Source organism: Humulus lupulus, chromosome 2, assembly GCF_963169125.1.
Source record: "Humulus lupulus chromosome 2, drHumLupu1.1, whole genome shotgun sequence".
NCBI lineage: Eukaryota > Viridiplantae > Streptophyta > Magnoliopsida > Rosales > Cannabaceae > Humulus > Humulus lupulus.
Window position 1 is genome coordinate 51,234,477 of NC_084794.1, and position 16,320 is coordinate 51,250,796.

General features: G+C 37.3%; 2 long non-coding RNA genes across 2 annotated transcripts; both read left to right on the plus strand.

The window, feature by feature from the left end:
- The first annotated feature begins 7,956 nt into the window (after window positions 1-7,956).
- Window positions 7,957-13,671, plus strand: LOC133817780 (uncharacterized). The gene is made up of 2 exons (XR_009885715.1): window positions 7,957-9,671; window positions 13,230-13,671. It is a non-coding gene; the product is annotated as an uncharacterized LOC133817780 (long non-coding RNA).
- Window positions 9,681-10,877, plus strand: LOC133817781 (uncharacterized). The gene is made up of 2 exons (XR_009885716.1): window positions 9,681-10,533; window positions 10,652-10,877. It is a non-coding gene; the product is annotated as an uncharacterized LOC133817781 (long non-coding RNA).
- Window positions 13,672-16,320: the final 2,649 nt, after the last annotated feature.

Consider the following 16,320-nt stretch of genomic DNA (forward strand, 5'->3'; position numbering starts at 1 on the left):
TACCTTGACCTGCTAACAGGCTAAGAACTTTGTCATGTATTTCATTATGTCCCTCTCCATCTCAGGCCATCACTATAAAACTTTCAAACTCTGGTACATTTCCATGATGCCTGGATGAAGAAAATAAGAGGGTAGTATGAGATGCATCCAGAATCTCCCATTTAATCCCTGTGTCTATCGGATTCTGAATTCGATCCTTACACCACAATAAAACCCATACTTGATATTGTATAATCCTTAGCTAATCCAGCTAAGACTTTTCCCCTCAATTATTCCCATCTATGGGTCACTTAACTGTTTCCTTGATCCTTTCTGAAATAATAATCTCAAGCATAAAGCTGGCCACCTGGCCCACCAGTAATTCTATTCTAGTCCTGGTCATATCCTTCAAAAAACATGACACATAGGCAATCCCTTTTTCCTATCACTAAGGTGTCATAACACCCTACAAACTGGTTCAGATCTATAAAAATACTCAGAACTCCTTCCCAAAGAATATATAAATCTTGCCCGTCCAAGGAAACTCCTGCCCCTAAGGCGTTCCTTGACCTTGGCAAACCTTCAACCAAGAATATATCACCATACCATTGATCAAGACGATCACAAATCCAATTAAGATAATCCTTGAATACTCTGTTCATCTAATTCATAAAAACAACTTGGCATTAACCAAATCCTCAAAATATACTCAGCACTCTAGTGCCCTTATCTAATATAAAAACAGTCTTCTACATATCATTCTCCCTGATCTCTAGCTGGTAATAACCAGATCAAAGATCCACCTTGGAGAATACCATCTTACTCAATAACTAAGCATTTAGGTCTTACAACTTTGCTGAAGTCGTTTACTACAGTGCCCTAGACCTGATTCCATTGGCACCAATCCAATCATCATTCTATCAATTTATGTATAGGTAACCCTGGAAAATCCCCTAGAAATCCATCCAGAAACTCACAGACTAATCCAGTCTGTCTTGATCCCACTGGCACGACCTAAGTGGTATCCACCACACTAGCTAAGAGTTCTATGCATCCTCCTGCAATAGATCTCTAGCTCTAAATACAGATGTCATAAGCATAAAAAATCCATGCACAATGTCAGCTACCACAAGGGTTTCCCACTCTCAAACCCAAGAGTTACTATCCTTTTCTTGCAATCTAGCATTGCCCCACACTTAGTTAACTAATCCAAATCTAGGATCATACTGAAGTCAGTCATAACCAATTGATGAGTCATTCCACCATAATCTAACTCACCTCCACATAACCATGCAATTTGCATATCAAATCTATGCTTCTCCAGATGCAACGCACCAAAACTAGTCAGCACAATACAAAATCAAACTAGAAAGCTGACCTGCCACCCCTGAGGAACCAGCCTCAGTTTCAGTCTCAATCTCCGACTGCTTCGGAATGAACACTCGAGCTGGAGTCGAGCTCTCCATCCCCTTTTGCTCATCTACTCCTCGTCTTGGGCAATCCCTCATGAAATTCCCAACCATTCCACATAAGTAACATGCCTTTGCTCGACATTCTCCCAGATGAAGTCTCTTACACTGGGCGCATTTTGGATAAGTCCTCCAGTACTTTTTCTTGCTCGCTCCAATAAATGGAGGTGTCACTGCTTGAGCTCCGTGCTCTCCGGCACTCTTCTTCTCAATCTGATCTCATGTGCTCTCAACAGCAAGAGCTTTCCCTACCACCTAAGTGTAGGTAGAAATTTCATGCACTGGGGCGACTCTGACGCCCTGAGCTATTCTAGGATTCAATCCCTGGATAAACCTTTCCTTCCGAACTACATTTGTGGGTACCATATCCAAAACAAACTTGGCCAACCCATCAAATCTATTAACATACTTGGTTACTGTTGCATTGCCCTGAATCAGATTCATAAACTCATTCATCTTAGCAGTCTGGGCTGCATCACAATAATATATTTCATTGAACAGCTGCCTAAATTCTTTCCAGTCCATCACAGCTGTATCTCGTGTCTGGGATACTTCTTCCCACCACGTCCGGGCATCATCCCGCAATACATATGTAGCATAGATCACCTTATCGTGACCCACCAGCCCCATATTGTCAAGAATGGAACTGATCATGCCCATCCATTGCTCAGCTCTGAATGGATCTAGGCCTCCCTCAAAGACTGGAGGGTCATACTCCTGGAATCTTCCACAGAGAAATTCCCATATGTTCTCCACCCTAGGCTGAGCCAAAACTGGTGCCACTCCTAGCATAACAAAGGAAGAGGTGTTCCCCAACATATTCTGATGTTGCTTCAAACACCTGATCTATTCCTCTTGCCTCTGCAATCTTAATTGCATATCTGTAAGCACCTACTGGAAATTATGTGGGGTAGGTGAAGAACTCAAACCCTGACTGTAACTCCCAGCCCCAGTATAACCACCACCAGGCCTCATTACCTGCCTTGGATGCATACCTGCTGATTGAATCTACAATCAATAACTCGATCCATTTAATATGATGAGCATATCAAGAACTTTTCCCACGGGATCAATCATACCACACTACAATCATAAACCACTGCAGTGCTAAAAACACGCCCATAGCATTCATACATCAATCATAATCCCTGCTCTTCCAACATTCACACCATGCCTCCAACTCCAACATGCAATTAATACATACATATATATTCACGGAGCATGTAATCATATAATCATATTAATAGTCAAGAGCCAGGCTCTATCAGAATCTCATGCTCCCTAATAAATGTGTAGGTGAAGCATTTACATTCTATTTAAGCAGTTAAACACATAACTAAAGAAATAGTTACCATTCCCTGAGTGAAGCTATCTTTAGTGACGAGTGTGCATGCCCAGCTTGTCTTCAGGCTTGGATCACTCTGATACAAAGTTGTAACGCCCTAATCTCTAGGGACCGTTACGATGTGCATTTTAAACAGTGCTAAACTTGCTAATCGAATCATTTGGCCATAATTGTGTAACTAAGTATGATTAACGGTTCATGATTAAAATTTTTGGTTAAGATACAATGTTTCACTAAAACGTTTACTATATATATTGAGATCCCAAAATATAATTTAACGGTTAATTACAACAAAATATTTACAATGAGCTGATCTAAACGACAAAATAGGGTTTAACCCTATTTCCTCTTTAAACCCCCGGCCGTGACGGTCGAGTAGCCGCATATGTACACATTGTCACCTAAGCTCTCCAACTCAAGGATGGTCCAACTTTCTTTTGCCTTTACCTACACCACATAGCACCCGTGAGCCGAAGCTCAGCAAGAATACTCAATATGCTTATGAACAAGTAATAACATGTTACTAAGTCACAACAGGCATGCCTAGCAGTAATAACCCTACTCATGCATGCAAGCAGGTACAAATAAATGTTCGTGGAATCCTGCGCTCTGATTAGATGACTAATAAGTCTCTCGCTCTGAGGTAGACAACTAATAAGTCTCTCTCAATAGCTGACTAATAAGTCATTCTTTGATTAGATGACTAATAAGTCTATCTCTGTGTAGACGACTGATAAGCCTATCTCGGTCAGATGATTTATCTCGATTAGATGACTGATAAGTCTATCTCGGTCAGATGACTAATAAGTCTGTCTCGGTCAGATGACTGATAAGTCTATCTCGGTCAGATGATTGATAAGTCTATCTCAGAATAGTTGACTAATAAGTCACTCTCTGGGACAGGTGACTAATGAGTCACACTCTGGATAGGTGACTAATGAGTCACTCTCGAAATCAGATGACTGATAAGTCTATCTCTGTTTAGATGACTAATAAGTCTGTCTCTGAGGTCCTATACCCTTCTAGCCATGTGACGTGTAGGTCACCTTAGCCTTTTGGCTCTGGCTCTAAATAACTAGCCTTTAGACTAGACAAGCACTTTTAGTTTTCATTGAACTTAAGGTTGGTCAAGAATTAATGCTCATGATGAGTCATTCAAAGCTTATGTTGATTAGATCTAGTCTTTTCAGCTTGCGTTAAACATGCTAATATAGTTCTTGACTCTTAAGCCAATAGCATACGACTAGTGCTCAATACTACTGCCGAACTTGACTAGTAAGTCACAGCTTCATAGTTAATACTGACACCATTGCCGATTCTGACTAATAAGTCAGTGCCATTCATAAGTAAGCAAGATTTGCTAAGCATTTGATATGCAATCAATGTCCACATTTAAACACTCAACATGCCTCATGAATAGCCATGCATGTCACATATGGGGTGCAGTTTTCTTACCTTTGGTTCGAGTGAGAAATAACAAATGAACGATCCTTGAGAACGATCAATCCATTGATCCCTTAGCAGTCACCTAGTCATAACCAAATATGGGATTCCATAAATAAAATCAATCAATAAAAGGTTCCCAGACCAAGACTTAGCCTCCGGAACATCGAATCCTACTAAACTAGGTGGTAGGAATGATCCTGAGGCCTAAGGTTTGGATTCCCACGATGAAAACACAATTCTGGTAAAAAATGCCACTAAGGGTCGCGGCCCTACTCCACCATGCTGCGGCCCGCCACCCAAACAGAGGTGCCTGACTCCCAGCCATCAGCACGCGTCGCGGCCAACTTTCCCCCATGTTGCGACCCTATGGCCTTTCAACACCACCCTTCATCTTCATAAAGCTTGGGTCGCGGCGCTCTGGAACAAAGTCGTGGCTCCACCTGAAACCCAGACAAAAACCCCTATTTTTCCTCTTCGAACTCACTCCAAAAACCTACTAAAACACTTCCAACCCCACAAAGAAAAGTTCCCAATTATTACCACAACTTATCCATCATATAACCAACAAAACCTAAGCTTTAACCATTCAAAACCTCATCAAATTTCCACTCCTACGATCAAAACTCCAATCTCAAAACTAACACAAAAACAGAGCAAGGAACCAGAAAATTGAACTAAAACCTTACTTTAAACTCAAATTGAATCATCTTCAATGGCTGAACACAAGCCTAAACCCTCAAGCCTTGATTCCCACACTTGAATCCTCAATCTTGGCTTCAAAAATCCAAAGGAAGGGAGAGGAAGAGAGATGATCGGGTGAAGAGGAAAAGGTCTCTGTTTTTTGTTCTATTTTTCTACATCCTTCCTACTTAACACATATCCCTTGCTTAAATAACCAAAATGCCCCTAGGCTTATCTTCTTTCCTTAAAAGCCCCCAAGGGTAAAATAGTCCTTTCCCATCTAATCCTACTAATCATAATTAACGTCCTCCAATTCTCGTTATTCCCAATATTCTCAAATGCTAATAAACCATATCCCATTACCCTTTTAATTCCCGGTAATGTACTAATCCTCAAATTACCCCGAGACTCACCCCGAGCTCCGAAATTAACCCCGTTATGACCAAACTGCTAACTTGCATTCAAAGATCGTCTCTTGTCGAATGGCTCAAATAAATCCACATTATAATGTGGCCTTACTCATAATTCACCAACATGAATGAAAATATACAAATCTGCCCTCAACCGGCCAAATTACCAAAATGCCCTTACAATGAAAAGTGGACCCATATGCATGCATTTATCATCATATAATAATATCATTCACATAAACATGCATATAACAATTTAATGGAATAATAAATCAATTATGGCCCTCCCGACCTCCTAATCAAGGTCCTAAACCTTATTAGGAAATTTGGGTCATTACAGATAGAGCCAAGATTGAGGTTATTGAAAAGCTCCCACCTCCCACCTCAATGAAGAATATTAGAAGCTTTCTTGGCCATGAGGGGTTCTATAGACAGTTCATAAAGGATTTCTCCAAGATATCTAAGCCTCTTTGCAACTTATTGGAGAAGGATACACCATTCCAATTTGATGAAGCATGCTTGAAAGCCTTTGAAGAGTTGAAAAGTCGATTGGTTTCTGCACAAAGTATTGTGGCTCCAGATTGGGACTTGCCTTTTGAATTGATGTGCGATGCAAGTAATTTTTCTGTGGAAGCGGTGATGGGGCAGCGAAGAAACAAGGTTTTCACTCCATTTACTATGCTAGTCGTACTTTGACAGGTGCTCAACTCAACTATACAATGACAGGAAAAGAACTCTTGGATATTGTCTTTGCTTTTGACAAGTTTTGGTCTTATTTGGTGGGCACCAAGGTGATAGTCTATACAGATCATTCCACCATGAAGTATTTGATTGAAAAGAAGGATGCTAAGCCTCGGTTGATTAGATGGATGCTTTTGCTCCAAGAGTTTGATGTGGAAATTCAAGATAGAAAAGGAGTGGAGAACCAAGTGGCAGATCATTTGTCAAGAATGGAAGGTGATAAGGAAAAAAGTTCTTTAGTTCCCATCAAGGAGACGTTTCTGGATGAGCAATTATTTGAGGTAAACCACTCTCAAGTTGTTCCTTGGTTTGCAGATTTTGCTAATTACTTGGTTAGTGGATTATTGCCACCGGATTTGACAAGCCAACAAAAGAAGAAGTATTTGTATGATATGAGACAATATTTTTTGGAGGAGCCATACTTATTCAAACATTGTGTCGACCAAATGATTAGGAGATGTGTCCCCGAGCATGAGATGGAAGATATCCTACACCATTGCCACTCTTCACCTTGTGGAGGGCATTTTGGGGGGAACTCACACTGCATCTAAGGTACTTCAATGTGGTTTCTTTGTGCCTTCCTTATTTAAAGATGCTCATGTTTTTGTGTCGAGATGTGATCGATGCCAAAGGATTGGTAATATTTTTAGAAGGAATGAGATGCCCTTAACTAATATTCTTGAAGTTGAATTATTTGATGTATGGGGTATTGATTTCATGGGCCCATTTCCTCCATCTTATGGAAATTTGTACATCTTGGTAGCTATGGATTATGTCTCAAAATGGGTGGAAGCAATTTCCTCTCGTACTAATGATTCTAAAGTTTTCATAAAGTTCTTACAAAAGAATGTTTTTACCCGTTTTGGCACCCCCAAGGGCTATCATTAGCGATGAAGGCACTCATTTTGTGAATAAGCTACTAGCAAGTTTGTTGACTAAATATGATGTGAGGCACAAAGTAACTATTGCATACCATCCTCAAACTAATGGGCAAGCTGAGTTGTCTAATAAAGAGATAAAAGGTGTTCTTGAGAAAGTGGTGAACCCCAACCGTAAGGATTGGTCCAAGAGGTTAGATGATGCATTGTGGGCCTATAAAAAAACTTTCAAGTACCATTGGGGATGTCATCATATCGTCTGGCGTTTGGCAAAGCTTGCCATTTACCAGTGGAACTTGAGCACTGTGCTTATTGGGTTATTCAAACACTCAATATGGATTTGCAACTTGCAGGAGAAAAGAGAATGTTGTAGCTAAATGAATTAGAAGAGATGCATTTATTCTCTTATGAAAATTCCAAACTTTACAAGAAGAAAACAAAAATATGTCATGACAAGCACATTCAACCAAGAGTGTTTGAAGAGGGCCAGTGAGTCTTGCTTCTTAACTCGTGTTTGAAGCTATTTCCGAGCAAGCTCCAGTCAAGATGGTCGGGCCCATTCTTGGTGGTTAAGGTGTATCCCTACAGAGTGCTGGATTTGCATGAAGAAGGCTCCGGAAGAGAACTCAAGGTTAATGGACAAAGACTTAAGAATTATTGGGGAAATGAGGTTGAGCGGAACAAAGTGCTCAATCTCTTTGAAGGATTCTTGAAGAAGATGTAACAATTTGGGTTGCTATAGAGTTAGGGGATTTAATTGTAAAAGCAACCCAAAGCAAAAAGAAATGAAAAAAATAAAACAAATGAAAAAAGAAAAAGAAAAAAATATATGTATTTAAGTTCTATTAGATTTACTCTTAGTATTCTTAATTTCTTTTTATTTTATTCCTTGCCTTCACTTGATCTTGTTGGTATTATGTTTGTGTTTCAAGGAATTTCAAGTTGATGAACTAAAGTATAAAGTTGCATTCTCTCAGTTGCTGTGAATGCATTGCGGTCGCATTTGTGGGCAACATTTGATAGCATTGGGATTTCAAAAGAAAATTTGTTTAAACTTAGAGTGGAGAGGCAGAGAGCCCTGCGATGTCTCACAGGAAAGTGGCGAGGGCTTGGCAAAATAAAAAATAATAATTAAAATTAATTAGCTAATTACTTTTTGCTTTTACTTTCCCTAATAGTAAAAACCCTAGATTTTTACTTCTCTCTCTGTCGCACCCTTCGTGAAAGCTAGCCGCCTACCACCCAATCACCTATGAGAGCTCCATTATACAGACCACCCAACCTGACCCACCACCATCTCCCTCAGTTCCGAACAACCACCATTACCACTGCCCTATGTCAGAGCCCAGACACGCCTGAGCTCCAAGGTCGCCGCACCACCTCCTCCCAAGTTCTCAAATTGCACGACCCCGTCGCCTCCAAGGGCCCCATCATCGCATGCCACCTTTCACCCAGGCTGAGGCCATCACCGTGCCTCTTCTCTCAAAGCTCTGATCACCACCCAGTCAACAATCGCACCAACCTCGTTCTCTGAAGGTCAAATCCCCATCGTCCCTACACCACGCATACCAAATCCACATTGAGCATGACCCGAGCCCTCAAGTTATTCAGGCTAATATCTCTGAGCTAAGCCTCTCGTTTTCTCACATGTTGTATTTTACATTTTTGGCTCATTCGCTATACCAAGTTTCAATTGTTTTGAGATGGGAGGTGTTCTAACTGTGATGTGGGTATCTTGAGAAAGTAATGTGTTGGCCATTTGAGCATTGTATATGGTAAAGTTGTTGGTTTCTACTGCTGAGATTTTGGGGTAAAATATGCATATGTTTGGGTGACTTGAATTGATTTTGGTGCTAATATTTTTAATGCTATTGAGTTGTGTTTAGGGTCCCTACTGCTGAGATTTTACGGTTACTTTGAGCTGATTATTTGTGGTGGTCATTGTTTGATTTGAGTTGCAATTTGATTGAGAATATGAGCTAAGTTTGGGGGATCATACCTGTGTTATTGACAAGTTGTTTGGCAGTCTTATTTGAGTAAATTTGATGAGTCTTTGATTTAGTACAACCAAGTTGAGGATTAATGTATGGTTGTTGCAATATTTTTTCTTCTAATCATTGAAGCTACTTGGTGCCTCTTCTGAGATTGATATTGTAGCTGCCATTTTGTGAAAGTATATGATCAATTTGAACCAAATTTTTGGTGAGGCCCTGAGTTAATTTCAGTTGCATTTTGAGGCTCCCTTGAGTTGATTTTACTGTTGTCATTGGGTTTTGTTGTGAGAAATGTCATTGGCTCTCTAATGCTTGGTTATATTGAGCTTATTTGAGTTATCTTACTAAGGGAATATTGCTTATGCTATTGATTTGTCTTATGGGAAAGTTTGAATAAACTGTGCTGGTATTTTGGAGCTGATTTCAGCAGATTGTTGGCATTTGGGCATCCTATTTTAGACCTATTTGTTGGTTCCATGGTGTTCATTTGTCTTGATAATTTGAGCAAATTTTTGGGTGATTCCCCTTGATCGATTGTATACTTGGTGAGCTGTAATTGTGGGTATCTATTGTGCTATGTGAAATTGATTAAATAAGCTGAGATATGGATTACATTGGATCACTTTTGCTAGTTGTTTGGGAGATATTTGGAACAAAGTTTGGGGTTCCTGCTGCTCATTTCTTTTGAAAAGTGACCTGAAACTTGCAAGCAGATTGGGATTGATTTGGTAGTGCACCAAATTTTTTTCTTAGATTATTTAAATTTTGTGATTTATTATTATTTTTTATTTATTTAAATGTTAAGTGTGATGAATTGTTTTATTTAAATGTTGTTTATAGTTGTTGTTTGTCTTATTTGATTGTTTGTTATTTTATTTAATTGTTAAAATTGTTTGGTATAATCTTTTTGAATTTAATTGCTTGTTTGGTTATTTATTTTAATATGTGAATAATTGTGTAACATGTTTATTTAACCATTAGTGTTAAATTTTAAATAAGTGTGACAATTAATGTGATTATGTGAGATTTGGTTGAATGCACTAAGGTGCATGGTAGATAGTAATGTACTCTAGTGATCTAGTGTGTGCAAGTACATGGCAATAAGGTGCACATGTGTGGATTTTCTACACATTTTAAATTATCATATATTATATATAATTGATTGATTTTATTTAAATGAAAGAAAAATAAATAAGAAGGAAGAAAAGAGGCAAGTAAGTGGCGTGTAGCACATTATGGGATTGATTGATATGTTTTCCAATTTTTTTTTAGTGAATAAAGTTAGATTGGATAAGATAATCAATTTGGGGAAATCACTATTATTCCAATCAATTATCATAAAAGAAAATTAAAATAAAATTAAAGGAAAATAGAGAAGAAAGGAAACTTGCCATTTTCTTTTAGTGGTGGCTTTATGGAAATGAGAAGTTAAAAAGGGGATTATGAAGGGAATAGGCCATTTTGGCCGTGACATCTAGAGAGGGTAGAGAGAGAGGGAGGCGAGCTAGAGAGAGAGAAAGGAAGGCTGCCATATTTTTCTAGAGAAGAAGAAGAAAAGAAAGAGAAGGAGAAGAGGGTTTCGAACCCTAGGTAAGAATCCATCTACTAGTTTCACGTATGTGCATTTGTATCTTCTCCTCTTTTCTAATCTAAGGTTGATTTTGTGGTTTCTTTCTTTGGATGTATGGTGTTTGGAAATCCTCTATAGGTGACAAGGTTTTCTTGCTAGAGTGTTCTTGATTCAACAATCAAGAGAGGTAATGGTTTTTCTTAGCCTATATATTGGTTTTGATGGGTTTATCTTTGAGGTTGTTGATGGTGATGTTAATGGTTTGATTATTGTAGGATTGGTGATTATGATTTGTATTTTTAAGGGAATATGTTTTGTTTAAAAAGGGCTCATGGGAATGATTGGGAAAATGGATTTAATGGGGTTTATATGAGGATTATATTTTATGTTTATATTGCTATGGTTATTTTAAATCATTGATTTATGTAAAATGGCAAAAAAATGATGATATATGCATACTAGGTTTTATGTGAAGGTAGATGGGAATTTTGTGATGTTTTATGGTGGATCTTAAATGTTTAGGCCTAGGGGTAAAAAGTTCAATCATGTGTATTTTCTTGTATGTTTTGAAATAATAATGATTTTAGAAATATGATAAGATGTATGTGATTTTATGTACCAATGAATCATGATATGCATAAAAGGAGAAATGATAGAAATATGTTAAGGTTATTATAAAGGCATGTATGAAATATGGTGTTTATGAATTAATGTATGTTATTGCCATTGTTATTGTTTTTGTTGGATTTCATGTGTAGATTCAATGGAATAGAAAAATGGGATTTTATAAGATTGCATGTGAATATGTTATTAATATTCTTAGAATTATGTATATAATAAGAGCATGATGAGATTTTTGACATGTATGATTTTATGTGAAATTTTTGAGATAAAAGATGAATTTCATGAGAAATTAAGCTTGCTGTTTTTTTGTAAATAATTGGGTAAAAGTTTGATAAAAAAAAAATGATTTGCATGCATAAGTAATGTCCTTGATGTTATGTTAATTTTATGAAATTAAAAATGGTATTTTAAGTCACAATAAAATGATATTTTACTCAAATAAATACCTACAGAATTTTTATTGTATTTTTAGAAAAATATGAGGTTTTAAATTGAATATAGTGATTTTTAAAGATAAAAATGGTTGCTGGAATTTTTGTAAAAAAATGTGAAATGTTTCAATAAAATGAATTTGATGAGTATTTGAAATAAAATTAATACTCTAAATTATGATAATATTAAAAGTGGTATTTTAATATGGTATGAATGCATATTTTGATAAGTTATGATTTTTCTTTATTTTTGATTGAAAAAAATATTTAGAATCAATTTATTTGTGATTTTTAAAGAAATTAAATAGTGGCTGAAAGTTTGGTTTAAAAAGTTAAAAATGATTATTTAATTGTCATATATGGATTTATGTTACATATAACTAAGTCTTAAATAATTTAAATAAAATATATTTTCCCACACTTAAAAATATATTTTTCTCACATCATTTATGTAACACAATTAACCAATATCAAATTTGATTTTTTCTAAAGAAGCGTATTAATCATAGGTATTTTAATTAAATTCCAAGTATTTTGTTAATTCTTTGTAATTTGAGAATAATAAATGAAATTGTCACATATTTTATTTTTTAAGCTAAATAAAATTATTTTATAAAATAAAATAATGTTTTGAGAAATTTAATCAACCTAGAAATTTTAAGAAAAATAAAGTATGTTATAAGTCTATTAATTTTTTAAAAACGATAGAAGTAAGACATGTAGAATTATCGTTTTTAAAACGTCACAATTACGCAATGCTCCGACGTATGCATGTTACATGCAAATCTACTTTTACGTCCAAAATTATGTCTATTATTCAACCATATAGTTTTTATAGAAAGATCATGCATGTAAAATAGGTAAAATGAGCATTATTCTTTTATGGATTTATGTGTAGTTAAGAATAATTGCATGTTATGTGTAACTCTTATTATGTGTGCATGGCCCATGCACACATGAGTTGTATGCAATGGCAAAATAGTAATTTCATGAACCTAAGAAATGTTGTTTTGGTTATGGTATAGGCTCATTGAGAGGTTGTGAAATTTCTTAGCTCAGACCTGAGGTAAGGAAGTTAGATAGATTCTATGATTTTATGCTATGAATGGTAAGACTGTTGTATGAATGAATTGTTATGAATTATGAATGCCATAATGTGATAATATGTGGCTTGTATGAATATGATATGTTTATGAATGGATGTTAACGTGATAAACGCGACACATCAAATGAGTTACTAAGGATATAAAGAAGTAACTCCTATGTTTATGAAAGGATGTTAGCGTGATGAACGCGACACATCAAATGGGTTGCTAAGGATATAAAGACGTAACCCGAGTTACTAAGGATATAAAGACGTAACTCCTAGGGCGGACGCGCCGAGGTTATTCAAGGACCAGAGACTCTTGTTTACCTCATAGGGTGACATGGACAAGTTAGTGGGCCATGTTCATCATGAATGTTGTATGAATGTGATATGATGTTATGTTACGATAGTGTTATGATATGCTATGATGTCATCTTACGATAATGTTATGATATGCTATGATGTCATGATGTTTAAGATGAATGATAGTGGTTGTATTTGTTGTATCCTTACTTGCTTATTGTTTGTACTTCCTTACTGGGCTTTTAGCTCACCCCCTTACTTTCCCTTCCAGGTAGCAGATAGGATTTCTCTGTGGCACGCGTGGTGACGTGAGGAGTTCTATCGTCGTAGGGTGTATGGCGTGGGGTATCCTATGGACGAAATAAACGATCACTTTAGGATGTCATTTTAATTTTGTTATGTTTTAAGAGACTTTCTAAATTTTCAGTGGGACTTAATTATTTAGTATTGTTTCTTTTGAACTTTGCATAAAAACTCATATTTTCTTTTTAAACTAATGGGCCCAACTTGCATTGTTTTAAGCAAGTCCCCACTGAGACCTTTATAAAAGTGGTTTTTTTTCTTTATGAACCAATGATATGTGAATGTTTTATTAAGTACTAGTATAGGGCGTTCTTTACAGATTTGTGCTAAAAAAAAATTGGTGTTGCTTTAACTTGATCTGGTTGTTGCCATTTGGATCACTTTAAGTCTTAATTGTTGGGTTTCTTTTGCTCTGTGGAATCATATAGTTGTTGTCTTGTTGGGTTTCTCTAATCTTGAGCTCTTGAAAAATTGTTACTTGATAAGTCACCATGCCTGAAAAGTGTAAAGCAAACAAGAAAAAGAAAAAGTCTAGCAACAAGCATGGAGAAGATGATCGGTTTACCTCGGACACTGCAGCAACCAAATTTGCTAGAATAATCAAGACTAAAGGATTATTTCATGAATGGGATTTTCCTTTATAAGACACCCCAACTTAGGGTATGTTATCTTTCATTTCAAGCGTGATACTTCAGCGAGGTTGGCAAGAGTTTTGTACGCACCCTGAAACTTTGGTTGCAGTTGTTGTGGTCAAAGAGTTTTATGCTAACTGGCTTGACCCCGATTGTAATGCCCTGGTTAGCCATGACTGTTACACTATGTATTTTAAATAGTTCTTAACTCGCTAAACGAGTTATTAGCCCATAAACGTGCATATAAATGTGATTAATGGTCCATGGTTAAAAAATTCGGTCAAAAGGAATGAATATTTCATTAAAACATTAAACTGTACATGGAATCCTATAATAAAGTTTACAAAGTTGTTTGTAGTTCCAAAATGGTCATTACAACTCAAAAGTTACAATCCGCCGACCTAAACGGCAAAAATAGGGTTTAACCCTAATTCCTCTGAGAAACCTTGGCCGTGGTGGTCAATCGACCGCATATGTACACGTCGACACCTAAGCTCTCCAACTCTTGGCTGGTCCAGCTTTCCTTTCCCTTTACCTGCACCACATAGCACCCATGAGCTAAGGCCTAGGAAGAAAACTTAATACAAGTGCATGAACAATATATACAGATTCAGATGTATATCTAGCATGCCCAACAATAATAACCTACTTATGCATGCATACAAGTACAAATAAATAATTATAGAATCATTCTAGGGCCTGCAGCCCTAATCAGATGACCATAGAGTCAACTTGGGGCCCTTTTCCCTGGATAGATGACCATAGAGTCAACCTAAGGCCCTTTGCCCTAGCTATGTGACCATAGAGTCACCTGAGGCCCTTTGCCCTAGATTTGAGTAACTAGCCATAGATCTAGCCAAGCGCTTTGTTTTCCAAGCGACCATAAGATCGGTCAACATAATAGTACATCCTTGATCGGGCCCTAGCCTTTCGATCAATGTGTAGTGTAGTGTGCTATTGACTCTCTTGACTAATAAGACAAGGCTCCAACAGGTATTCAGATATCCCGCTATAGATGCATATACAAATACAGATTTAGATACACATAGGCATACTTCAGATAATTCAAGTATGCATACAGGATGATCACATATTTAAGCCAATTAAATACAAACATAGTAATAACCATGCTCCTTAACGAAGCTGATCCCTAATTATGCAAACAATTCAAACAATCAATGAAAAATTATCCAGACATAGAACATTCAAGTATGCTTAATCAACGAGCACAAACATAGCCTTAATCACATTCATTCTCAAGGGTCCGAGCCCTATTCATAGTTATAATCAACAACCGGGCCAAGCCCTAATCACATATATCACGTATTGAGTGCAGTTTTCTTACCTTTGGTCCAAGCACAAGTTATATATATATAAATGATCTTTGAGCATGATCCTATCTCGAGCCTAAGGGTAACCTAGTCACAACCATAAATGGTGTTTCAATGAGTTTAAATTCCATAATCCAATCCCGAGACCAATATCACGCTCTCTGGACCTCCAATCCCACCAAACAGGGTGGTGAAATCGTCCCCCGAGCCCTCGGGCCAAAACCCCAAAAAGTACAAAAATTTATGTCATGGAAAACAGTATGGCACTACCTACCAGGTGCTACGACGCCAAAGTCAGAAATGGCAACCTGACCACCCGACTTGTGCTGTAGCACCACTTACTTGGCGCTACAGTGCCAAAGCCAGAGAACCCAATTTTCTGGGTTTTTCTCTTTGTGTTCTCCGAGTATCAAACCTCAAATCTGACCCCAAACTTGTCCTAATCCTATAACAGACCACAAAGCAGCTATAGTACCTCCAACATAACTCAAAAACACAATACTCCAACAAAAATCACCACTAATACTCAAAATCAACACTTGAGTTTTTGAAACTCAAGAACACTAAGAGCATCAGCAGGAGACAATCAGAAACTCAGGGAGATCAAGGTTGAAATCATTACCTTACTAGGTGAGATAGTGTAACGCCCTGGCTACCCCAGAATAGTTACGGTGAACGGTGGACCGGAAATTTGACTCATTGCCTGAGTCCTTTGGTCAAAAACGTGCTCTAAGTGTAATTAACGGGTTAAGGCATAAAACCAATGAAAAGGAAATGGAGATTTTATTACAAACCGCTCTGCAGAGCTAAACAAAACATTTACAAGTGGTTCTCAGTACAAAATGGTCATTACAGTTTTAAATTTACAACCCCGCCGACCTAAGCGGCAAAAAAAAAATAGGGTAAACCCCCTAGTTCCTCTGAGAACACCCTGACCGTGGCAGTCAAGCGGCTGCATATGTACACACCATCACATCAGCTCTCCACTCAAGGCTAGGTGAGCTTTTCTTTCCCTTTACCTGCACCACATAGCACCCATGAGCCAAGGCCCAGCAAGAAAACATAACACTTTACATAAACATTATCAAATGATTAT